The sequence below is a fragment of the Scylla paramamosain genome, chromosome 18, assembly GCF_035594125.1.
Source record: "Scylla paramamosain isolate STU-SP2022 chromosome 18, ASM3559412v1, whole genome shotgun sequence".
In the NCBI taxonomy this organism is placed as follows: Eukaryota; Metazoa; Arthropoda; class Malacostraca; order Decapoda; family Portunidae; genus Scylla; species Scylla paramamosain.
The window spans coordinates 21,661,717-21,687,149 of record NC_087168.1 but is presented as its reverse complement, the minus strand read 5'-3'; the positions used below and the strand labels follow the sequence as shown (position 1 = coordinate 21,687,149).

General features: G+C 43.7%; 1 protein-coding gene and 1 long non-coding RNA gene across 3 annotated transcripts in view; one reads left to right on the top strand and one right to left on the bottom strand.

The window, feature by feature from the left end:
• LOC135109279 (uncharacterized) overlaps positions 1–19,148 on the bottom strand; it is a 308,732-nt gene extending 289,584 nt beyond the window's left edge. The window contains exons 1-2 of the long non-coding RNA XR_010272642.1: positions 19,048–19,148; positions 11,082–11,405 (exon numbers count right to left, since the gene is read on the bottom strand). This is a non-coding gene — a long non-coding RNA (uncharacterized LOC135109279). The remainder of the gene's footprint in view (positions 1–11,081; positions 11,406–19,047) is intronic.
• The window catches only part of LOC135109274 (nephrin-like), a 123,206-nt gene that overhangs the window by 35,161 nt on the left and 62,612 nt on the right, over positions 1–25,433 (top strand). The window lies entirely within an intron of this gene.

Here is a 25,433-nt window from a genome sequence, read left to right as displayed (position 1 = left end):
ATTTCACCATGACGTGTTGTTAGTTCTCTCTCTCTCTCTCTCTCTCTCTCTCTCTCTCTCTCTCTCTCTCTCTCTCTCTCTCTCTCTCTCTCTCTCTCTCTCTCTCTCTCTCTCTCTCTCTCTCTGTTTATATATATTTCGCCCTAATTCTTCATCCTCCATCTTCATCATCCCAGATTTTAAAGTGAAAAAATACTGTTTGCGTTTTATTCGGGACCGACAAAGTTAATCTCCGTGTGTGTGTGTGTGTGTGTGTGTGTGTGTGTGTGTGTGTCTTTTATTCCTACTTTTTCAACTATTTTTCCCTCTCTTTTTTTTTCGTTTTCTACTTTCCCAACTATCTTTTTCCCTCTTTCTACTTCTTTACTCTCCTCTCTTCCTTTTTATTTATTTTTTTTCATACGAGTACTAAACTTTATCAACAGTATCATTAACTTTCACATCTGCTATTCTCTTTCGACTTCCTCCTATATATTTTTCACCATTAATATCTATAATGATACTAATACTTCCTAGACCCTCTATTTTTACTCACAGCCTCCTACCTACCTTTTAAAAACTTATAACAACTATCTCCTCGACCACAATTCTTTCATATACAGCAACTACCTCGTCAATTATGTACATGAACTTACAAGAGCCGCAATATTTTCATCTGAACCTCTCCCTTTCTTTCGCTCTAAGGATATCGTACTAGTTTACCACTCATCACTCACCCTGCTCTTCCACCTCCAGCTGCTCACTCACGGCCACCACCACTACCACCACCACCACCCGTGCAATACATTATTTATCTTCTATATAATCTCCAACATCTGCTCAGCGTATCGAAAAAATAATAATAATAATAATAAAAACATTGCAGATTTCCTCTAGCTTAAAAAAAGTGATGTTATATTTAGCCTTGGTAAAAAAAAACGGTGGTGGAAAAAATTCTCTTCATTAAATTCAACAATAATCTTTTCTTTTTCCATCACAACCGATACTTTTTACAGTCTAGTAATTACCAGGAAATATGCTGGTGCTGGCGGCTTCCCTCGGTCGTATCGTGGAGGGTAAGGGTTGTTTGGCCTCTTTCCCTCGTCCCCTTATGCTCATACTACCTTCAGCTGCCCCCTCACCACCATCGGATGCTCAATACTCGTCCCTTCCCTCTGACTCGTACACGTATGCAGCCTGCCTCTCCTCCTGCTGCAGTCTCCTTGTCACCTCACAGCCTCCACACACAGCACCCGTCTCTCTCTCTTTCTCTCCCCCCCTTTCTCTCTCACTCTCACTAGCATTCCTACGTTCCTCACCTCCATCAGTGCCTCACCCTCCTCTCCTCTCTCATCACGTCAGTATTCCAACTCCGGACCAAAGCTTCTCTACTCCTTCTACCTCTGATTCAACAATACTTCTCCTTCACAGCATTCCACACTCAAACAGTCTTTCTATTTGCATCCCAACGGTACCTCTCGTCCCAATGAACAATTCTCCATCGCAAAGTCCCAAAGCTTCTCTATGCACGTTCGCTACCTCTGATTCCAACAATATTTCTCCTCCCCCACAACATTCCTCGTCCAAGCATTCCTTCGATTCTCACCCCAATGGCATCTCACACCCCGATCACCACTTTTCTCTCTTTTTTTTTATTTCCAACACAGTACTTCCTCTTACCTACCCAACACTCAGTCACTCACGTCCACAGCATCCACTTAGCTAATTTATCACTCATCAGTTCTTCACCATACGTATCTACACCTGTTCTCTTCACCCCAACTGAGTCCTTCCCAGTCTTTACCGCCTCCCCACCTCACACAGGCGTAACGGATAACAGGATAGAGTATCACGTGATGCGGATAAACGGATTAGGATTAATAACTGATAAAAAAGAAAGCACATGTTGGATTAAGTATTCTGTGGTGGATTAAATATTGCGTTACTGGATTTGCAATGTGTTATTCATACCTCGCGTCAGAAGTGAAAAAGGAAGGAAGGAATCTGTTGCTGTATGAAATGTGGAAGGTATGAAAGGTAACTATGAAATTCATCAACAATTAAAGAAAAAAGGGAGAGAGAGAGAGAGAGAGAGAGAGAGAGAGAGAGAGAGGGGGGGGGGGGAAGAGCACATTTCACTGACGGCATTCTGACAAGACACGATGATTTTTATATATCCAAAAAGGTTCCTATAATTTTTGTACATTTTCACATTTCCCCCTTATTTCTTTTTTTTTTTTTTATGAAAATTGTAAATCACGTCTGCCACATTCTTTTTAAAATACATTACTTCTCTTTTTTTTTATTTCTCTTTTTTGGGAAGCTCTTCAGGAGGATTTATGGTGTGTCCCTCTTCATGCCTGAACGGCGCCGCTCATCAGGAAGGCCTGCTGCTGTCCCGCCCCGCTCCGGCCCCCCTCAGCCCCACCCAGCCCCACCCAGCCCCGCCCCTCCCCATGAGTCCCGTCCTACTATGTCCCGTCCCATCCCGCCTCCTCAGTCCCGTCCCACCATGTCCCTTGTCCCTTCCCGTCCCTCCCTTTGAGTCCCGTCGTTCCATGTCCCTTCCCGGCCAACCCCTCTATGTCCCTTCGCGTCCCGCCCCCCCTCAGTTCCTTCCCGCCACGCCCCCTCACTTCTATCCCTCGTTACGTCCCTTCCCGTCCCGCCCCCTCATTCCCATCCCTTGCTATATCCCTGCCTCGTCCCCTAAGTCCCTTCCCTCCCCGCTCCCTCAGTCGCACCGCAAGTCACTCAGTCTTTCAGGAATATTTCAACTGGTTTCGACTCCTTTACTCCCGCGCGTGTCTTGATGATTGGACCACGTGGGAAAGGAGGAGCTAAGGAACACAGTGCAGAGGAAAGTAAAGGGTAGACCGGAGAGGAAAGGACACTGCACAGATCAAAGGAAACACATGACGGAAAAAAAAAAAAGAAGGAATGTAACAGACAAAAAAAAAAAATCAAAATATATAATTTAGACACGCAGTGCATAAGTGAAGAACACGCAAAACAAAAGGACACAGCACAGCAAAATAACACAGAGCAAAACAAAGAAACACAGGACACAGCAACAAAGCAACGAATACACAGCAAAACACACAGCACGCACGAAGATTCAACACAGCGAACAGCAAAGCAACGCAGCACACGAGGGACACAACACAAGCCGCAACAACGAAACACCACGCTCAGCAACCTAGACCTGCACAATAAGAATACAAATCACCGCAGCAAAAAGGTACTTCAAAACAACACGCTGGCTAGGAAAGGGCTCTCGTCACCCTACCCTCCCTACCCAACACCCTGTAACGACGCAATACACACACTACTAACAAGAAGCGCAACGGTGAATGTTCTGCGCAAGCTGTTCGTTCCCTTCACAGCATACTAGCCACTTCTCATCCAGCACGCAGTCATTTTTCCCGCCAAATGATGTGACACCACCAAAAAACACAATATTTAGACAAAGTTGCTGGATTTTTCTTCCCGGCTGAGTAACAGGACAGGAATAAATTACCCAGCAATGTCGCAGGTGGACGGCAACACTGTAAACATATTTAAAACTCGTTGGACTAAATACTTCGCCTCCACGGGGGCAGGACAGTTGCCCTATGCTAATTCAAGGGCGGGCTGAGGGGGAGCCAGCTGGTAAACAAGTCACGCTGGATACTGGGCTCAACGTTTTATGGATGACTATTTCATCCCATCCCTCTGACCTTGAGAGAATGAGTAGGATACGATACTTTTAATTCATTACTCTTGGGTTTGTGGTCTCTATATTACAGCTACTCCTTCCCCCTTTTCTTCCTTCTATTCTATCATTCTTTCCATAATCTCCAGCCTCTCTCTTTATCACCCTACTCACACACACACATCAGTCATCACTCACGCTGCATCATCGATAGGAAAAACATTGGTGGGAGCCTCACTAATCATCTCAGAGGCCTTTGGAAACAGCCCCTACGAGACACTAAAGCGATTCAAAACACAGCCCCGGGACTACTTCACACACACACACACACACACACACACACACACACACACAGACACTTACCACCTCGCATCACCCGGGCAGACCCACCCCCCGTCCATCACGCCAGTCAGTCACCCCCTCCCGTCCTTTTACTGCCACCTTGCAAGCCCAACTTCGGCCATAAGGGAGAGGCATCGTGCAAACAAACCTCCTTGCCTCGCCTCTCGCTCTTCACCTCCCTGGCCCCTCACCTCACCTCAAGGCACGCCACGAGTAACTCCCATGACTCCAGCCAACTCACTCGTTTCACTCTTTCCCTGGTATAACTTACGGAGCGGGGGCAGTTTACCCTCAGAATGGTAGGCAGGCGGAGGAGGAGTAGCAGGAGGAGGTCTGGGGGTGGACTAGGGGCAAAGGTGGTCAGTGGTTTCAACAGTATGGGCAGGGAAGAGGCGGTAAGGAAGGAAGAAACGGAGGAAGGAAGGAAGGAAAGATGAGCGAGAGAAAGAAAGAGAAAGGACATGAAAGAGGGACACGGGGTGGGTTGGTACGGTGGGCGTAACTTGAGAAAAAAACGAGGTACGCATACAGAATTGAAGAGAGGGAGCAAAGAAAGACACTCTTGAGGTTTTGGGGGGAAGGGGAAAAGGAAGAAGGTTCTAAAAAGGGAAGAAGGTGCGAAGAGGGAAGCAAACTGTCTGAAGGAGGAGGATGAGGAGGAGGAAGAGCGAAGTAGGAAGGAAGAGAAGGAGAAGAAGAAGGAGGAAGAGGAAGAGGAGGAGGGTCAACAAAGCTAAACTGGACTCGGGCCAAGCGCAACGGAGATAACCGGTTTCCAAATAGATGCTTCCGTGGTGGGGTGTAGGGTGCTGAGGCCAGGGAGGAGGAGGAGGAGGAGAAGGAGGAGGAGGAGGAGGAAAGGAAGGAAAGAAACACGAGAAATTGAAGAAGACGGTGAAGAAGTGTTGGCGAGAGAGAGAGAGAGAGAGAGAGAGAGAGAGAGAGAGAGAGAGAGAGAGAGAGAGAGAGAGAGAGAGAGAGAGATACTAACACAGCCACGAAAAATTTGCGGCGATGCAGTGCAATTATTTAATCGTATATTCATGAGGCTGATTACTGAAAATGAGGCAATTGATACATTTCCACCACACGGCAAAAAAAAAAAAAAATGAAATGAAATACGAAAATGCAGCGACTGTCTGGGCTGAAGGAACCACAGACAAAAACCAAGACCACTCAACTATTTTCTCAACACCAACACGCAGCAAACTTCCAGAACCGGACCATGGAAAGAGAAGCTCGACGGTTAAAAAAGCAAATAAATAAACAGAAAAGTCCATTACTCCCCTATGACCAAGAGTTTGTTAGCTAATTGGTGTGGTAAAGGTGAGCTCTTTGTAGGATTAACCCTTCCATGAGAACAGAAGAAAATAACGGAAGGTGCAAGAAGCCATCAAGCCTACACGTGGCAGTCTCAGTATGAAACACGCAGGTCTATATCCACCTATTAATCCTATACATATATTTGTCTAATCTTTTAAAACTCTCTAATGACCCAGTACTAACAGCCTCATTACCGAGTCCATTCCATTCATCTACCACTATATTTGAGAGCTAATTCCTTCCTATCCCTTTCAAATTTAACTTTAAGCTTGAGATCATTAATTCTTTTTTCTCTCCTGATTACTGATTCTGAGAAAACGCCTGAATCTGCCGTAAGAATGTGATAACGTATTAAAAACATGAAGGAATAATCTCACACGCGTACAAATAAAGGACTTTCACCTCAATCTGAGTTTTCATATCACCTCTCGTACTCTTTTTGACCTGCCTGCACCCACCACCTCCCTCTGCTATATATCACTCATCACGTACCGGGGAATATGATAACGTATACAAATCCTAAAGAATTCTTACCAGTATCTGAATTCTGTATTACTCCCTCTACTCATCTGACTCACCCATATCCCACACCCATATCTATTCCTTATTCATGTGGTGACGTGGGAAGCATGGAAGCCGTGGTGCAGGAAGGGGCAGACGAGAGATACGTAACTTCTTTATACGGCCTCGGTCAACATTTCTTTCCCCGCGACTCCCACGACCTCAAGTTCCCCAGTGTTTTCCCGCCCTCAGCCAGCCCAGCCCGCCGCGGCCACTTCGCTCCACTACACACCAAGCGCTCAGGCATGTCACTCCACTCCGCTTCTTTTCTGTTCCATCTATACACAAAAAATGGAGGATCCCAGTGGCGTGTCTCCCACAAAGAGGTTTCCAGCCATCACTTCCCCAGCGCGCCAGTTTCTACCTTTGCCCTCAGCCTCGCCAGACCCTCACAGTTTCATCTGGTGTAAGTGAAGTCATTTGAAACTGTTTCTTTCCATTCGCTTCCTCGAAAAGACTGGATGGGGGAAAAGAGAGCAAAAGAGAGAGGGAGGAAAAAGGCAAGCTGGGAGAGTAACGAAGCCACATGCACTAGTGACCTCTCACTCACTTCCTCTCCCTGATTAGCCAACCACGGTGCTTCCTTTGCCCCTTCCTCCGATAAAACATGAGACGAAAATGGGACAGACACGGCAGAGGGAGCAGCGGGAACGAGAGAGGAGGGGAGGGGAGGGAAGAGAGGAGATAGAATTACCAGAAGGGGATGAAGCGAGAGAATCAAAGAAAAGATAGTGAGGGAGAGATGGTGGGGGGCAGGGGACGTGGAGGGCTTGCTGTTGACGTTGGGGGGAAGGAGAGGAGGGGGAGAAGAGAGGGACGAGGGCAAACATGGGAGAGAGGGACGAGAGGAGTGAGAGAGGAAGGAGAGGGAAAGGCCTGGACTGTCTAGCGTGTACTGAAAGTTGGTATAGAAGCCTCCCCTGTTTTTCTGTTTTGGCATAAAGGTGTTCTGGTGAAGAGAGAAAGTTTGGAGTGTCTGTAGAAGTGGCGTGAGTGGTGCAGTGATGGGTGTTGTAGTGAGTAATGAGTTAATGTTGTGTTACGTTGCGATTTAGTGCTCTCTTCCATTGTCTTCTCCTTTCTTCTCTTCTCTTCTCTTTTCTCTTCTCTCTCTCTCTCTCTCCACATACACACAAAAAAGATAAACAACACGAAAGAAAAAGAACATGAAAGAGGAGGAGGAGGAAGAGGAGGAAGAGAGAGAAAGACGAGAAAAAAAAATAAAGAAATATTTAAAAAAAGCAAAAAATAAATAAAATAAAAGAAGATAGAAAAGACAAACAAGCGGTAATGTAAAAAAATAAAAGCTGTGACTCCTCCTCTTTCGTGTCTCTATGCTTCCCTCCCTCTCCCCTCTCACCACTCCCCAAGACGGCCCACACTTCCGCTCTCTCTCTCCCCTCGTCACTTCCCCTCGCAAAAAGCTTTCCTCAACCTGCTTCCTTCCGCGGCGCCCTTATTCCCCTCTCGCTGTATTAATAACTTAGCACGTTCCATTATTAGACAGGAAGGGGGAAAAAATAAAGTTTGGGACGCGTTTAAAATAAGAATATGAAAGTCGTAGCATTATATTATAGGAGTTTCAGTCGGTCTCTTTCAGTCTCTCTCAGTCTCTCTCTCTCTCTCTCTCTCTCTCTCTCTCTCTCTCTCTCTCTCTCTCTCTCTCTCTCTCTCTCTCTCTGCTCAGTAAGTTGTAATTATTATTTGTTTTTAAGTTTTTAGTACATTTTTTTCCGTTTTCTGTTGTTCCGTCTTACTTATCTTTCAATTATTATTATTATTATTATTATTATTATTATTATTATTATTACTGTTATTATTATGGAGTCTGGCATGATACTTTTTTCATGTGCGGCACCAGTAACGCCAGTGCTCTCTCTCTCTCTCTCTCTCTCTCTCTCTCTCTCTCTCTCTCTCTCTCTCTCTCTCTCTCTGCGGCTGTAGTTTTGTTTTTTACTTTTTTCTTTTAACCTTCAAGCCAATGCGCACAATTTCAAGATAAATGACCGCCTTTTTTCAAATCTATTGGCGACCACTGAGCGCTGTGTGCGTGTGTGAGGTGATGGATGGGCCGCCCGCTTACCCAGGGCTTGCTATCGTCTTGTGCTTTTCTTTCCTTCCTTCCTTCCTTTTCTGAACCCTTCGTTTCGTCTCTCCCTCTAAGTTCAAGATGTAATGTGTGTGTGTGTGTGTGTGTGTGTGTGTGTGTGTGTGTGTGTGTGTGTGTGTACGAGTATAAACTCCAAGTAGATTTTATGGAGTGGGGTGGAGGGGTCATATATAAAAAAAAATATAAAAAAACTCTACAGAAAAGTCCTTATCTTAAACTTTTCCAACTTTTTCAACATCTACCTTTCCGTCTGTGGCCTGGCTGTGTGTGTGTGTGTGTGTGTGTGTGTGTGTGTGTGTGTGAGGGTGTCTGTCTTTCTTTTTTTTTCCGTCATCAGTTTGTGCTCATGGTGTGGTATTTATGTATCCATGTATGTCCTATAAGGCAAACTGGAGGGGAGTATATTTATAGAACTGTACTACGAAAGCCTTTACCTTCCATTGTTTCAATTTATAGCCTCGCTGTCTCAGATCTCGCTTCGTCTCTCTTTAAAGTTCACGAGGTAGTGTGCAGGTATTATCTATAGACCAGTGGAGCAGATCTTTCGTAGCTGTCTTCTACCCACACCTTTCTTTTTTTAAATAAACCTCTTTTTTGTTTATTACGCAGAAAAGTGTCAATTTATTCACTCCGCTGACCTGCTCGTAATAAATGTCACGTCAGCGAGGTTGAGAAAACAAAAGTGCATCGAGTAAAGAATTCGAGGAAGAGTTGTGTCACACAGCCATGGGAGGGAGGGAGAGAGGGTGGGTTCCATAAAGGCCTGCTGTCTCTGTTCAGTCAATTATTTCATTTACTCTGCGCTTCCTCGCAAACTGGAGGTGAAAATAAAATATAATCGCTTTTCGCACCGAGGTATTTGAATTCGTTAAGACTTGCTGGAGCTAAATCTTTTCTGCGTTTCATTAAAGCAACTTGTTAATTAAATATTCTTAACTCTTTCACTGCTGGACGGTCTTTGCTATAATCACCTACGAATTTCAGACACGTACTACATTCTTTTAAACGCTTTTTCTCTACCTAGAATAAATGACAAAAACATTCCCCATTCTGTCTCTCTCTCTCTTTTATTTCTGCCGACCCATGCAAACAATATTTCACAAAGCTACGAACGCACACCTACAAATTTTTAAACATGTTGTACAGTCTTTAATTACTTTTGTTTTTAACCTGAAAGAGGATGAAAGTACTCCCTATTCTCTCTCTCTCTCTCTCTCTCTCTCTCTCTCTCTCTCTCTCTCTCTCTCTCTCTCTCTCCCTTTCTTCCTCTCAACCAACCCATGCAAACAACATTTCACACTGCTACGAACGTTGACAAAGAACGACCAAAGCTACAAGAGAGTTAAATACGCTTCACTTTCCTAGGAGCATTGTTATTTTTTCCCATGTAGGCGACTGATCTCCTTCAGCCCATTCACACCGCCATCGACACACCTGAGACTGGCAGCGGTGACACTAACAAGCTACAAGGATCGCGAGTGTCAAAGCTGCAACCGGTTTTGAAAGTCAGTCACCCATAACAAGTCTTTTGTCCGCCGCTTGCCGTTGTCAGTCATTTAGCGAGTCTCTCCATACACGGTAACAGAGCCTCGTGCATCACACCTTCTGGATCTAATATTACTCACTAAGATTGACAGCACACTCGCAATATGGACGAAGGTGTCTTGGTATATACTGGATTAGTGTTGAGTTATTGTATTCATGTTGTGTTCCTTTGTGTGTAAAATCTTAAAGGTAAGTGGCTGCAAGAGTATTTCTGATCATGCTACTGTTGTTGTTATTATTTGTTGTTGGATTGCTGTGGCGTTAGTAGTAGTAGTAGTAGTAGTAGTAGTAGTAGTAGTAGTAGTAGGAAGTGGAGAACGAGGATGAGAAGTAAAAGAGGAACGGATCACTAACACACAAAAGTCACCAATATATTCTATTTACACAGACACCACCACCACTACCACTCAAACCAACACCAACCTCATTACACCCAACATCACCACCACCACCACCACCACCACCATCACCACCACCAATCTCACCACAAATAGCTCTCATAAACATCACAAACATTACCACACACACACCCTGTTCTTGTTCGTGATAACCGGTTAACAATCACCGTTAATAATATGCACCATTTGAGCATTCCCTGAGCGTGACTGGAGCACCTTTGTCATCTGTCACCAGCGTCCCGAGGGAGTGCAGTGACTAATAGCCCAACGGGAATAGCATTTGTAAACATTCATTATCAATAAACTGTGGGAACGTCTTATTCACGTTTTCTCTTTGATCGGATTTGCGCGACTTTTTCTTCTGATGCATTATAAATAGCTATTTTTTTTCGTATTCCGCTTTGGTGTTCTTTATTTATCTCCTTTTAAGTGTTTGCAGTGTCTCTCTCTCTCTCTCTCTCTCTCTCTCTCTCTCTCTCTCTCTCTCTCTCTCTCTCTCTCTCTCTCTCTCTCTCTCTCTCTCACGATGAATCGTAACCTACATCATCAAACAAGAGTGAACTTCTGCTGCTCCTTCTCTCCCTTAAGACCTTTTCATATAAAGTTGTTTCTCGTGAACCTAAACTCTGATCATGGGTATTTCAAGTAAAGCCTTTGACGGTGCAGCGCAGATCCAGAGCCTTAATCATTTCGCTTCTTCTATCTCTCATATTTGCAAGACACAAGCTGGAATTATTGAGTTATCGAGTTCAGTCACGGTAAAAAGACGAGAAGATTTTTCCAGGTTTCATTTTTATCGAGTGAAATTCTATGTACAGTAAAGGTGCTGAAGGTTGGGTCATTATCTGCACACTCACACCTGCTCTCCTGTTCTCCACTTATTAACAGTAGTAGTAGATATAGTAGAAGAGGTGGTGGTGATAGTAGTAGTAGTAGTAGTAGTAGTAGTAGTAGTAGTAGCAGCAGCAGTAGATTAATGGGTTAAGAAGCACTAGAACAAATATTATTGCTAAATTTGCTACATTTATTCTTGGAGTATTGTTCTTTCGTCATTGCCTTATGGTAACGACCGTAACAACACAACAGTAACAACACCAACAGCAAAAGAAAAACCATAACTGGCACTCACCAAGACACGGCGGCTGTGATGCTTTGTAGTTCCTCAGAGCAAGTGGTGAAAACAGCTCTTCTCACCTTGCTGCACCCCACCTGCCCCGTCCCTCTCAGGTACACGCGTCCCCTCAGGTCTGTTCCCCGCATGAATACTTGAGAGAGGGTCAAGGTGCCGCCCAATGCCGCCCAGTGCCTCAAAGTGTCGAGCTTCCCGCTTCCCGTTTTCTCGCTGCGTACAAAAGACTTTACTTTCCTCCCTCACTGTCTCACTGTGTGTCGAGTAAAGTCACACGGTTTTTTTCTCTAACGCAAGCTCCTTTCTCCAGCTTGGCGTTCGCGTCTGAAAGAGAGAAAGATACAAGTGTGAAATTTCTGACAACCTACCGGCACTTGTGTTTTCTTCATCTTGTGCAATGGGCAGAAATTGTCGGTAAAAAACAAAGGAGGGGAAGAAATGAAAATGTGTTGGGTATTCGTCACACTTATGGCGACGTTCCTTTCTCTCCTCCTTTTCTTTCCTTCTTTTTTTCCATCTGTCCTTTTTTTTTTTTTTTTACCAGGGTACATATACATATATCGCATCTTTCTTTCTTTCTATTCTCCTTTTTCTTTTTTCCTTTCCTTCTTTATTTCTTTTCTTTCTTTCGTCTATGCTTTCTGTCTCGGCGCACGTACACACCACCTCCTTAATACAACAAACACCCCAATCTATGAACCAAAAGGAGAAAAAATGCACATAAATTTGTACAAAACTCACACAGCGCACCAATTTCCTCCTCATTATCATTCCTATCAAGCACGATCCTTCCACCGTGGCTATCGTCTCCCGCACCCACACCCACACAACCCACACACGCACCCACACTCGCCTTCCCATTCACGCCACACACTGCAATCAATCTATACATCTTTGGCAAACTTTCCTTGGCTTGATCAGAATTTAGTTGCGATCTGGAAAGTGTTGTACTAGTCTTCCTTCCCCCTCTTCCTTCCTCCTCCTCTCCCTCCTCCCTCCTTTGACCCTAACGCGTTTCCAGGGAAGAATGGATGCTTGATTGAATTATACATTAGCGCCTGGTAGTTGCAGAAGTTATTGGTGATTATGTAGTTGTGATTGTTTGACTGAAAAGAGTGGTTTCTGTTAGTGTTTATTTTGAGATTGGGTCAAGTGTGGTGCGGTTTGTGAGTATAGAGATTGTTAGTTATGTATGTTATTATCTATTTTTAGTGAAGGTTTTTTTTTTTTTTTTTTGAGAAACTGCGAAAAAATAGTTCACCTAAATGTGTTAGAAGACACTCGAAAATTCAAGACACTGGATGCACGCACGCACACACACACACACACACACACACACACACACGCACACACACACACACACACACACACACACACTCTTGAAGCCAACTCACCATTCACACGCAAGCACACTCCAGCCTTTCCCTCACACATTCATTCAGTTCTGACTCCTGACACTCCAAGCCTGCTCCCTCCTTCATCCTCTTACTCCACAGCTCCGTTTCACACAGCGTAAAAACTACACCCATCCACTATTTTTTCCTCTATCTCTCTTTCTCTTTCTCTTTGTTTCTCTTTCTACCTCCATTTCTCTCACATTCTACAAAGTCATCCTCACATCGTTAAGCTCACATCTCTCTCTTTCTCTCTCTCTTTTTATACCTCCATTTCTTTCAGATCCTAGAGAGTCACCTTCACTCTTCCCTCGTATCCAACCCCACTATTCTCCCACTTCCTTCACATCCTTTACCCACATCCTCCCATTTCCCTCACACCCTACACAGCTATTCGCTCACTCTCTCTCTCTCTCTCTCTCACCCTCACATCCTCACACAGTCCCTCGCCCTGTCCAAACTTAGTGAGCCCCGGACAGGCGAGAGTTCCAGTTTCAAGGATGTATGACCGCCTCGCTCTTTTTTCTTTTTTCTTTTGTTTCTCTTTCTCTTCGGCACGGCATCAACTTCCACAATAAGACAAGTGGGCCGTCTCCTCTCCACTCTCCAGTCTCTTTCCCCCGCCGTGAAGTTGGGGACAGTGATGTATAGTGACATTCACACAGCACAGCAGGCTCTACGTAGGTGACTGGCTCCTTCTTCCGTAGGTGCTGTGTGAAGGTACGAAGAGTGCTGTGTTGTTTGTTGTTTTTAAATGCAGTGTTTTTTTTTTTTTTTTTCGTTCTTTTATTAGGACAAAGAGCGCTGCGTTGTTGTTTTTTTTCAAATGTTTTCGTTTTTTTTTTTTTATTATCGAAAGCGTTTTAATGCATCTGACTCTCTCTCTCTCTCTCTCTCTCTCTCTCTCTCTCTCTCTCTCTCTCTCTCTCTCTCTCTCTCTCTCTCTCTTTTTCTTTTGTATTTTTTTTTTTTTTGGCTGGGAAACAAAATATCAAAATGTTTTCCACCGACAAGGCATAAGAGTGTCATGCTCGGAGAAAAATATTTTACTGTGCTTTTTTTTATTTATCTAATTTTTTGCGTACATTTTTTTTTTTTTTGGATCGCGTGTTAGTATTCTTGATTTTTATTTATTTATTTTTTTTTTTTACATCTTTTTGACCGCTAGACGAAAGATGAAAGAAAAATCAGTAGGCCAGCTTACCTGCAGTGCGGAGAGTTGAATGGACAGAGTCATGCAAAAGATATATATTTTCCCAATCCTTCGTGTTACTTTATTCATGATCGCAAGCATTCATATTCTTCATTTTTCGAGAGGCAAACGAAATAAATGAAAAGCCTTTGCCGGAACATGCACGCACCGATGAGAGATGAATGGGTATAAAAAAATGATGTTCTGTGATTTTCATGATGGAAAGTGTTAATATTCTTGATGCTTCCACTGGTTGACGAGATAAATAAAAGAACCTTTCCCGGAACAAGCACGCAGCGAGAAGCACAGGCTGACGGATATGAAAATTTTGTACACGCACCTCTTTTTTCTTCATGAGCGAAAATGTTAATATTCCAAACTTTTCCAGTGGCAAATGGAAGATTAAGTAAAAGTATCTTATAACGAACATGATGAAATAACGAGTTAGAGTGACGAATATGACCATTTTTTTCACGCTCCTCTTTCCTTCATGAGCGAAAATGTTAACATCCTCATTTTTTTCAGCGGCAAATGGAAGATTAAAAAGAAATATCCTATAATGAACTAGGTAAATTGACGAGTGCTTTACGTAGTGCTGAGTCTGTTGCGTGCTGGTGACGGGAAAGTGCTGGCCTGAAACTGTGGGAGCTAGGATAGCGTTCGTGGGTGTCAGGAGGAGAAACAGTGGTGCTATACAGGCGTTAGAGGGGACAGAGGTGCTAGGCAGGTGTTGAGAGAAGGAATACGGGTGCTGGAAAGGTACTGGAAGAGAGATAGTGGTATTAATCAGGTATTGAAGGGTAAATAGAGCTGACTGACAGATGTAAAAGGGAGAATAGTGTGCCAGAAGGGTGTAAGAGGGAGGATAGTGGTTAGGTTAGGTGCTGGAGGAGAGGTTGTGTTTATTGATAGGTAAGAGGTAAAATAATAGCTGTAGACAGGTGCTGAGGAAGCAATAGTAGTGGCAGACAGGTGCTAAAAAATGAATAGCTTTGATGGACTGGTTTGGGGGAAGAATAGTAGCGCTAGACAGGTGCTGAAGAAAGAATAGTGGTAATGGACAGGTGTTGAAGGGAGAAAAGTGGTGATAAACAGGTGTTGCAGGAATGTATCTGGTGCTAGACAGGTGAAGGAGAGGCAGTGAAGATAAACAGGTGTTGCAGGAAGGTAAGGCTGTCAGACAGGTGTAAGAGAAAAGGAAGTACTGCCACACAGGGGATAAACAAAAAAAGAACAACTAATAAACCACTGAAAAAAAAGCACCATATCATTTTTGAGGTTAATTGCGAGTGGTCGTGAAAACTTAAAGGTAAAACATAACAAAGTAAAATGCATCAGGAAAAGTTTTGTGTTACTGCAAGGACGTGGAATAAGAGTGTTGTTTGTCTTGGCAACACCTGCCTGGTATGTGAGGGTTGTCAGGGCAGAGCAGGGGAAGCTCGAGCCGCTGTGAGAACTACGGGATTATTGCATTGCTGGTGATGCTGTTGGCTTTATTAGTGGTGGTGGTGGTGATGCTGGTGGGAATAGTAGAAGTAGTAGTAATAGTAGTTTTTATGCAGTATTAGTAATAACAGCAACAACAACAACAACAGCAACAACAACAACAACAACAACAATAAAAACACCATCACCACCACCACCATCCCCACCAACACTCCCACCACCACCTCCACCACCACTACCATCACCACCACCACCACCACCACACTCATCACCATCATCACCACCATCAATACCAATAACAGTCAACATTATACATAAAACCAGTGACATCAATCACTCTGCCAGCCTGTCGATGTAGCTGTCTGTCTGTCTGTCTGTCAATTTACCTCTCTCCACCCACCTGTATACACCTTTCCATCGTTACCATCCTTACGAATTTCAACAGAATCCACTCTTTTTTTCACCGCAGCTTATTCCGGAAAAGAGCATGGAGACGGAATACATGGGAAACTGGAACCATTTAACGTAAAAATAAATGAGATTGGATTTCGTTTCCCCTTACCAAGACGTGAGGAAATGGAAGCAAGGATAAACCAATGGAAGACAGTAATGATATTAGTGATCCAAGCTCCTTGCGTACAAAGAACGTAATATGTACAGTAATGAAGTTTATGTTAGCTTTTAAAATTCCTGGCTCTTTTTTTTTTCTCTCTCTTCTCTCTTCTCTCTTCTCTTTCTCTCTTCTCTTCTTCTCATTGCTATGTTTTGAGAGGATATGTCTTCTGTCTGTCTCTGTTTCTGTCTCTCTGTCTCTCTGATCATTGTGGTGGTGGTGGTAGTGGTGGTGGTGGTGGTGCCGCAAGAAGCAGATGTAATTACAATGAATACACTGTAATACGTTTGAAATATGCTGCAAAAATTATACAGCTGAGAGGAAACGCAAGAAATATTTGGATTTTTTCATGCGTTGCTATAAATCTTCACGACTTGAATTTTTACCTTCGAAATGCGACGACGAGGCAAGGAGGAGGCGAGGAGGCGGCGACGAGGAAAGGGGAGGGGAATGGGTAAAGATGGGGAGTTGGGGCGAGCAAAGTATCTTGGCTGAGGAGAGTATACAAACCCATATCAGTCATTACATGTAACTGAAATCACACTACGTCACAGCAGTATTACACTATTACCATTCCTCCATTGATCGTGCTACACTTGGGGGTAGTAGTAGTAGTAGTAGTAGTAGTAGTAGTAGTAGTAGTAGTAGTAGTAGTAGTAGTAGTAGTAGTAGTAGTAGTGGTATACAGAATATAGCAAACTTTTCTTGCAAAATAGTAATATTTAGCAACAAACACTAACTAGAAAACAGAACAAGAACCAAACATTTTCTCCACGCAACCATAACTGCATGAAATTAATATCAAGAGCCTACATGAAGTCCAAAGCATCATTTCCTCTACTGTTATTTTCTGCTAATAATCACTCGCTTCGCAGTCCGGCTTGACATTGCTCTTCATAACACTGATGCAGAGATGCTTTATTTCCCTTCCATTACCGGCGCATGATCAGAACCTTTGTGGCACGGAGGGACGCCTTAGGGACAGAAGTATTCCACCTGTTAATACTCTCCCGCAGGCTGTACCGGGAATGGCTTACGGACTGACGGAAACTCCTGCTTTATGATCATTATTCCTGAAAAAATGTTTGCAAAAATCTCGACGGAGTATTAGCGTTTCCTCTCTGGTTCAGGACACGAGGATTGTCACCGAGTTTGTGTGACGCGGCCCGGGGGATTCAAGCGGAAGGAATCAAGGGAAACCCGGAACAACTCCACTACTTGACATATTTGGGACTATTAACTCTCACCAGGATTATTTTAAAAGGCCACCGAGATGATTTGTAGGGTTGTGATGATGGTTTCTACTGATGGTCCAGAATTCTTGTTAAAATATCACTTGAATAAACAAAAACCTCTTCGGAATCTCAATTACTTCCACTAAAGGCTAAACTATCATGAGAATCACCGAAGGTATTCTTAAAAATCACAATAATTTCCACTAGAGACTAAACTACCATTAGAATCACAAAACTCACTCTTGAAAACCTCGATACTTTTCACTAGAGATTGTCAAACGTCTGAGTACGCGAACCAGCGAAGCTTACAATAAGAAGATTAATGTTTGTCTGTATACTGATACTCCTAACATAGTGGATAGCCAAGACAGGACACACGAACTTCCTCACTGCGAGAATAAAAGCTGGAGAGATTCCCAGTATCCTTGACCCTTTCAGTCCCTTCACTCGCGTTTTACAATATGCAAGAAAGACACGCCTTGTCTCATTGCAGGAATAAAAATACAGAGTTCCTAGTCCTTTCCTTCCATCCCTTTAGTCGTCTCATTGCAGGAATAAAAATGCAGGGTTCGTAGTCCCCTCGCTCCATTCCTTTTAGTCGCCTTTTACCACGCACAGAGAGCACAGTGACAGTTTCCATTGTTACGGAATGGCGAGTTAAGACAGGAAATTCTGAACCTTGCGACAAGTGGCGGGGAATGTAAAATCCATCCATTTCCTGCAGTCTTCTCGAGTGGAACTTTCAATATTGGCTATGAATAAACCCCATTTCTTGATAGTCTTTAGCACGGTCATCCATTACCCGAGACTCAGTCCCTCGTGGTAAGGGTTATTAAGGAGTCACTGTTCATACTTATTACCTCTATACAAACAAGACGACGCAGTTAATGGCTCTTCCATCACTCCTCAAGTTAACTAAGGGTCCCCTCACTCCTTATGAATATATATACGATTGAATTACTTCCCTGAAAAATCCAAGCACTTTATGACCCTGAAGGAAACGAGTTATGGCCCCGAGCACCCGCCCACCTGGACCGCCACATCAAACAAGTGACAGCGGCGGTGACCCGAAAAGACGGAGCCGCCTCACACTCAAACTTTGGCCTGCTTCTCAATATCTTATGGGTAGGAATTCCAGTCTTCCACTCCTTTACTTTTGCGTTTCAGCCTTAAGTGGTGCGAATGTACAGGTTTAGGACGGAAATTAAGAATATCAGGAAAACTTAGAAACAGACAGTGGAAATACCCAAAAAATAATTGTATCAAAACAACATCAATTGCAGTCACGGGAAGTAGAAAGGAGGAAACAAAAAACCAGCACACCTTCATCGCTGAACAAAACACCTGCCAATACACGGCCGCCTGTACATGAGCGGCGCACCATTCGTCTCCTCTCCCTCACAACTCAACACACCCGCAATTCCGAGGTGAAACACTCCTATCCTGAAAAAGATACCATTGTTTTTTTTTTTTTTTTTCCCTATCCGTTTCTCTTTCCCAGAATTCCCGAGGGTATGTATATGTATTGGAGGGAAGGAATGGAAAGTAAGGGAGTTTTATAATATGTAGTGAGGTTCGTGGTACGTTTTTCCATTTGTCTTGTAAAGATGTAAACTACGTGACGAGGGAACGATTAGGAATATTGATGGGGGCGAAAGATGGATACTGATGAGAATTATAGTCATTTTATTGTGCGTTGTTTTGCAAGGAGAGGGTGGAGGTTAGGAGGTAGACTAGAAGAGAGAGTTGAGGAAAGAGAAGTACAGTAGAGGTAGGAAAGCTTTTGGCCCGTCTGTAGTGGTATATGTGGAAATACGTACTCATGCTTTATAAAAGGACTGCCACGTGTAGGCCTGATGGCTTCTTGCAGCTTTCCTAACTTCCTTATGTTCTTGTATAAAAATGTATAAAAATCATTAATGTAACTCTTGATATTTTCATGTGTCGTGTGTGTACCTCATGCATTTCTCGTTTGGGACTTCTATAGACATCTCAGTACATGTTATTGTTAGCTTACGAGTCTCCACTTAGTTCGTTAGCTCCCCAAAATCAGAGCTGAAAACAGAATCACCGAATGCGTACGTACCTTTTGTTTTTCCTGTTTGGGATCTCAATAGGCGTTTCCGGTTCCCGTTATTGCTAGCTTACGAGTCTCAACTTCGTTCTATATTTCTTCAAAGTCCCACCTGAAAGTAGAATGAGTGGATGACAAAGGGTAGCACGTGGATGATGCTATACCACTTCACGACACAAGGAACTCATCGCCAGTCCCTCCAACCTTCTGTTTCTCACGCCAGCCACGCAGCCTCCGTCTCACTCACCACCAAATACCTCCATTCATAACTCTGACAGCGATTTTGGCTTTACTTTTCCTATTTCGTGGAGAGAGAGAGAGAGAGAGAGAGAGAGAGAGAGAGAGAGAGAGAGAGAGAGAGAGAGAGAGAGAGAGAGAGAGAGAGAGAGAGAGAGAGAGAGAGAGAATCATACATAACTAACGTACATTTTTTATTTATCTAAAAAGTTGTTTACTCATTCTTTTCTGCAGATTTATGAAAAGTTTAATTATATACATGATTTCGCTTTTTCTTGTGAAGCACCTCACGTGTTTGGCAGGAAGTCAGATATGAAATATGTATGCACTTACGTATGTGTGTGTGTGTGTGTGTGTGTGTGTGTGTGTGTGTGTGTACGTATATATACTGCACGTTTCTTAACTTCACTGCAGCTGCGTTTTGCGAGAGTCTCTCATCCACGGGCCGGGAAAGCACTCAGCAGTAATAATTCAAGAGGTTCTTTACGAGGCCGACGCTCTGAACACAATAAGGGCAAACTACACACGTACAAAAAGGTCTGTTATGACTAAATGGCTTAACTTCAAATGTTCCCTTGAAATAAAAAAAAAGACAGACAAAAATCACGAGACGACATGCAATGAGTCGTGTATAACGCATGTAAAGACATCTGAACCGCTACTTGCGAATGCGTTCAGTTCTGTGGTACTGTCTGCTTTATCATGTGACTTATTCAGATCCCCACACTGCACCCTCACGGCAGGTGTCCACTGAGAAATAGACACCTGTGTGATACATGAAACCATAAATTTGTTTAAACACATTAATTACTTTCAAAATTCCCCCTCTGCGTGTTGCCAGTGGACTTTTGTTTTCCATGTTAAAACCGTGTGCTTCACGAATACAAACCCGCAACAAAGGCAAAACACAATTACTCCATTACTCCACACACGGGCGTAGTGGCGCAGACAGCGGGGATGCCAGGTGGATTACTCTCCTCAGTAAATACTCGAGTCAAAGTGACGGCAGGAACTGTCCGGTAATGAGGCACTTTCGATGCGCCGCCCGCCACTGCGGCCCTCTGAGTCTCTATAACTGTAATAAACTTTTTTTTTCTTTGTCTTTTTGTCTTTTTGTTTTACTGGCGCAGCTCCACTATTAATTCAACAGAAACACAGAACACCGCCAACAGTTATGTGTTTTCCTTCCAGCAGTGAAACGATCTGTAACATTCCTCGTGACCTTTTTGACAACCACCACCACCACCGCCGCCACCAGCTGACGCATGCTCCCACAGTGGCGCTGGTGGGCGGCAGCAGCATATACAGCACGCCGGACTGCTCGGAGCCACATTTGTCAACATTAGAGAATTTTTACCACTGTATTTAAAAGTTTGTTTGTGGAAAACAGGTACACTGCTGTGAAATTCAGCGGACTTGTTTTAACCGACGTAATTTTTTATCACATGCATCAGCCTTCATCTAGTCAATTGTGGCGCTGTACGGTGTGTGAAAGAAAGCCACAGAATGATGAGTGCCCAGGCAAGTTTGTGCGCCACACACTGCCGGGAACGGAATGTGAAAGTAAGCAGAGAAACGTTGGGAAAACAAATCTTGGAATATGATGAACAGCGTGTGCCTGCATCAGATATTTTGAGTAACTTCAGGAAAGCACAGGCAAGTCACATGCAGTGTTAATTCACCTTAATAAAAAAAACTTTGTGAGCCTGATTGGAATGCCTTGCAGAACGTTTTAAAGTTACGGTGGCTCGAGTCACGACATTTTGCACGGCAGCGAGTGTTGCCACTGCACCGGGGACGACTGGTGGGACGGGGGAGTGTACCGGGAGGGAAGGGAGCAGAGTATAGCGGTGGGGACGTGGAACAAAGTTTTGCTGTGACGTTGAGTCGTGAATGTCTGATGGCAGCATGACCGACTGTCTCCACCATTATCACCACCATCAACACCACCCACACAACACTTGCATTCGTGTGTGTGTGTATGTGTGTGTGTGTGTGTGTGTGGAGGCGGAGGACGATATCATCAACATGGAAATGGGAAAATTGAAGGCACTGCTATCGCCCCTTCACCTGTAATGGTCGTGCTGCTGCTGCTGAAACACGCTGGAGAGAGCAAGTACAGAGCCTCGTCCTACAAAACCTCTTCCTACAGAGCCTCGTTCAGAAATAGTCAGTCTCTTCCATTCCAGAGCCTCAGAATTCAATTTTCACTCCTTAATAAGTATTTGTGAGAGCTTAAGTGTGATTTCCAGCCTCGCGCTTCTGTAGTCTACTGTTGTATAATGCCCAGGTTCATCTCAGTTCTGGCATCTGTGTGTCAAGCAGAGAATCGACTTATCTAACGTAACCTAACCTACCTAATCTAACCCCGAACTGACTTAACGTAACCTAACCTAATCCAACTTAACTGAACGTCCTCCTTAACCTCATCTAACTTCACCTAACCGAATGAATGAATCAGCTAGTCTCTCTCTCTCTCTCTCTCTCTCTCTCTCTCTCTCTCTCTCTCTCTCTCTCTCTCTCTCTCTCTCTCTCTCTCTCTCTCTCTCTCTCTCTCTCTCTCTCTCTCTCTCTCTCTCTCTCTCTCTCATACACACACACAAAGGTACGTTCTGAAAAAAAGACGTAATATTTTCTGCCTGAATTACTAACAGATTCAGGTTGTGTGGTCCTAATTACGTACATCAAAAATGCAACCTTTACCTTCTACCTGGAACTCTGTCATCGCCATTACATACTCAATTAATTTACTCATAATATAAATAAATAAACATAGACACACACACACACACACACACACACACACACACACACACACACACACGATGAAATAAAATAAACATGCACTCACGATGGAATAAAATAAACATGAAGTCGAAATAACGAGTTTGGAAATTAATTTTGAAATGTGACGAAATACAATTACATAAATACATGTGTTTATTACTTAAATACCTAAATACGTTGAAGTGGACTGAATATTTCCAGAGCTGGTGATAAAATATTCTGAGAGAGAGAGAGAGAGAGAGAGAGAGAGAGAGAAGAGAGAGAGAGAGAGAGAGAGAGAGAGAGAGAGAGAGAGAGAGAGAGAGAGAGAGAGAGAGAGAGAGAGAGAGAGAGAGAGAGAAACAGAGAAACAGAGACAAAGAGACAGACAGACAGACACAAAGGGACAGAAACACACAAATACAGACAGAGAGACAGAGAGACAGAGAGAGACAGAAAGAGACAGAGAGAGACAAAGAAACAGAGACAGAGAAACAGAAAGAGAGAAACAAACAGACAGAAAACAAAACAAAAAACAGACACAGACAAATGAGAACTTAATACCTCCCAAGAACAGAAAAAAAAAAAATATCAAAGAGAATCAATGAAGGAAAGAAGGAAGCAAGGAAGGGACCAGCAAGAACAAGATACTGTGGAGAAGAATTTTTATCATAACAGACTTTGCGAGGCCATGGGAAGGATATTGGCCCGTCCTCTTGCATAAAGCTGAAATGTGTGATGGAGGGGCAACGAAAGAGGTCACAGGAGAGGAAGGAGTCAGGAGGGAGAGCCAGAGAGAGAGGTAGAGAGATCCTGGAGGTGAGGAAGGAGCGTGGAAGGATACGTCCAGGATTACCGCGTAGGATTATGAGGGGAATGAAGATGTCGAGACGGAATTAAGGAGTGGCGGTGCTCTGCTTGGCCCCACCTGCACCTCACTGGGAGATAAGCTGTTGGAGTGCGGCAGGAAATACACAGACAGGCAGACAGATAGATAGATAGACACACACATGAGAGAGAGAGTGAGAGAGAGAGAGAGAGAGAGAGAGAGAGAGAGAGAGAGAGAGAGAGAGAGAGAGAGAGAGAGAGAGAGAGAGAGAGAGAGAGAGAGAGAGGCTTTTAACCAAACACGTAAACAGACACACAGACGGACAGACGGATAAACAAACAAACAAAACAAACGAACAAACCATTTGATAGACATTTCACTGACCACAACAACACATAAACAAACTCAAACCTGAACATGACATAAACCAAACATTTAAAAACACACACAGACGAACAAACGGACAGAGAGACAGAGAGAAAAACAGTAAACTAACGTGGTAAATCATGAGTTTGGCAAGACGGGCATCCAGTGCAGCAAGAGGGAGGGTGAGGGAGACAAATGAACGCATAATGATCACTCAGGCGCCACAAGGGCAAAGGAAGCAGGGCGGGACGAGGCAAGGCGAGGCGAGGCGAGCTGGTGTCCGTGTATCAGCGCCAAATCAAATTGAGACAAATTATCTTTCCCGTTTCTTTGTTGTGAAGGGGAAAAAAGGGAGGACAGTGTTATTGCTTTCCTAATTCTCTCTCTCTCTCTCTCTCTCTCTCTCTCTCTCTCTCTCTCTCTCTCTCTCTCTCTCTCTCTCTCTCTCTCTCTCTCTCTCTCTCTCTCTCTCTCTCTCTCTCTCTCTCTCTCTCTCTCTCTCTCTCTGGTTCTCATGTCTTTTCAATTAGAGTTTAAGAAAATATATTTAAATGCTTTCTCAAGTGTGTGTGTGTGTGTGTGTGTGTGTGTGTGGGCGGGGGTGGGGGCGGAGGCAACGTCATCATCTTGCTACACCCCAATTAGACTCTTCGCTCAGTGCTTCCTGCCTAACTGAGATTTATTTCCTTCATGTATCTTGCAGCGCGAGTTATTTCTCTATTCACTACGTTTACTCAGCCGTCTTGAATTGATAATGACGACGAATTAATTCAGGAGGACGAGATGTTTCTAAAAAGAGTCTCAAGAAAGGCAGTAAATATTATATTCAACCTGCCCGTTCCCCGTGAAGTGGGCGAGGCATTGGTAGCAAGAAAGTAGTTCCTTGTGACTCTCTGGTGACGGGAGGAGAGTCACCCAGCCAGCGAAACCTGACACGTGTGGGAATTGGGTTTATTTCATACGATTCTGTACCGATTAGCAAGAAAAATAGTGTATAGAGTTTTGTAGAGTTGGTTCGGTAGAAAAAGGGTTAAGATATAAATTCTTTCGTCTTTTTTCGTTATTTTTGTTCGTATTTGCTTTTTTTTTTCATACCACAGCAGATAATTCGGGGAAATAAATTTTACGCCTCCCAACAGTTCCATCCTCTGGACTAAGAATGAAAAGGGAAATGTCTCTGTGGGAAAATATAAAGCGCTTTTCCTTTTCTTTTCTTTTCTTTTAGGGTTTCATGCCTCGCACAAAGATGCTGGTGTGTCAGAACTGAGACCAAATTTTCAAACGTTTCGGCGTCTTCTACCACAACTACTGCCATTACTACTATTATTATTATTACTACTACTACTACTACTACAACAACTACAACTAACTTAACCCGCATTAGTAGAGGTTACCATAATTCTAAAAGCTGTTTCCACGACCACAGTAATAGTCTGACAAAGATCCATCACCAACAAGAAGAACCATCAAAGAACACCCCACCTAATCTTCCGTATGGCCTTTGAAAAACAGTCTTATGAGAGAGAGCAAAGGGTTTCAAAATACGAGACCCCGGCCACTCCTCACAGTCACGCGAGCTGCTCATCACCACTTGAAACACCCTGGAACACCTGCGTATGCTCACCAGGAACCCTAAACACCACGCAAGACTGACTCATTTCACCAGCGTCGTAGGAATGAAAATATGAGACGCACCGGAACCTCTTTGCAATAGAAAACGGAAGAAAAAAACAAACCTTTCTTGCCCACGATGCATATGAAAGAATGAGACAGCCAGGACGTTGCCGTGATGGTCTGCCCGCTGTGAGAAGCGCTGCCCAAGATGTATAAAGGTGTATTTTCCTGGTGGTGAGGCGCGAGGTCCCAGCCAGACCCAGCCTCCCTTATACCAACACCCCAAACTTACTCCGGGAATATGAAGGAGATGCCGGGACCACGTGCGCCGCGGACAAAGAGACAAATGTGTTTACCTTTAAAACTCACGGACGAGGACGCGACCAACGAGGTGAGAAAAAGTGATGAGGTAAAATGGAAAGAGAAAGTTATGAAGAGGAGGGGAAGGAGACATGGGAACGGGAAAGTTTTTAGGTAGAAAACGGAAAAAAGAAATGAAGGATAATTTAAAAGATATCTTAGGAAAAATAAAGGAAGAAAGAATGATGAGTAACAGAAATAAGGTATGACTCAAAAGATAGCTAAA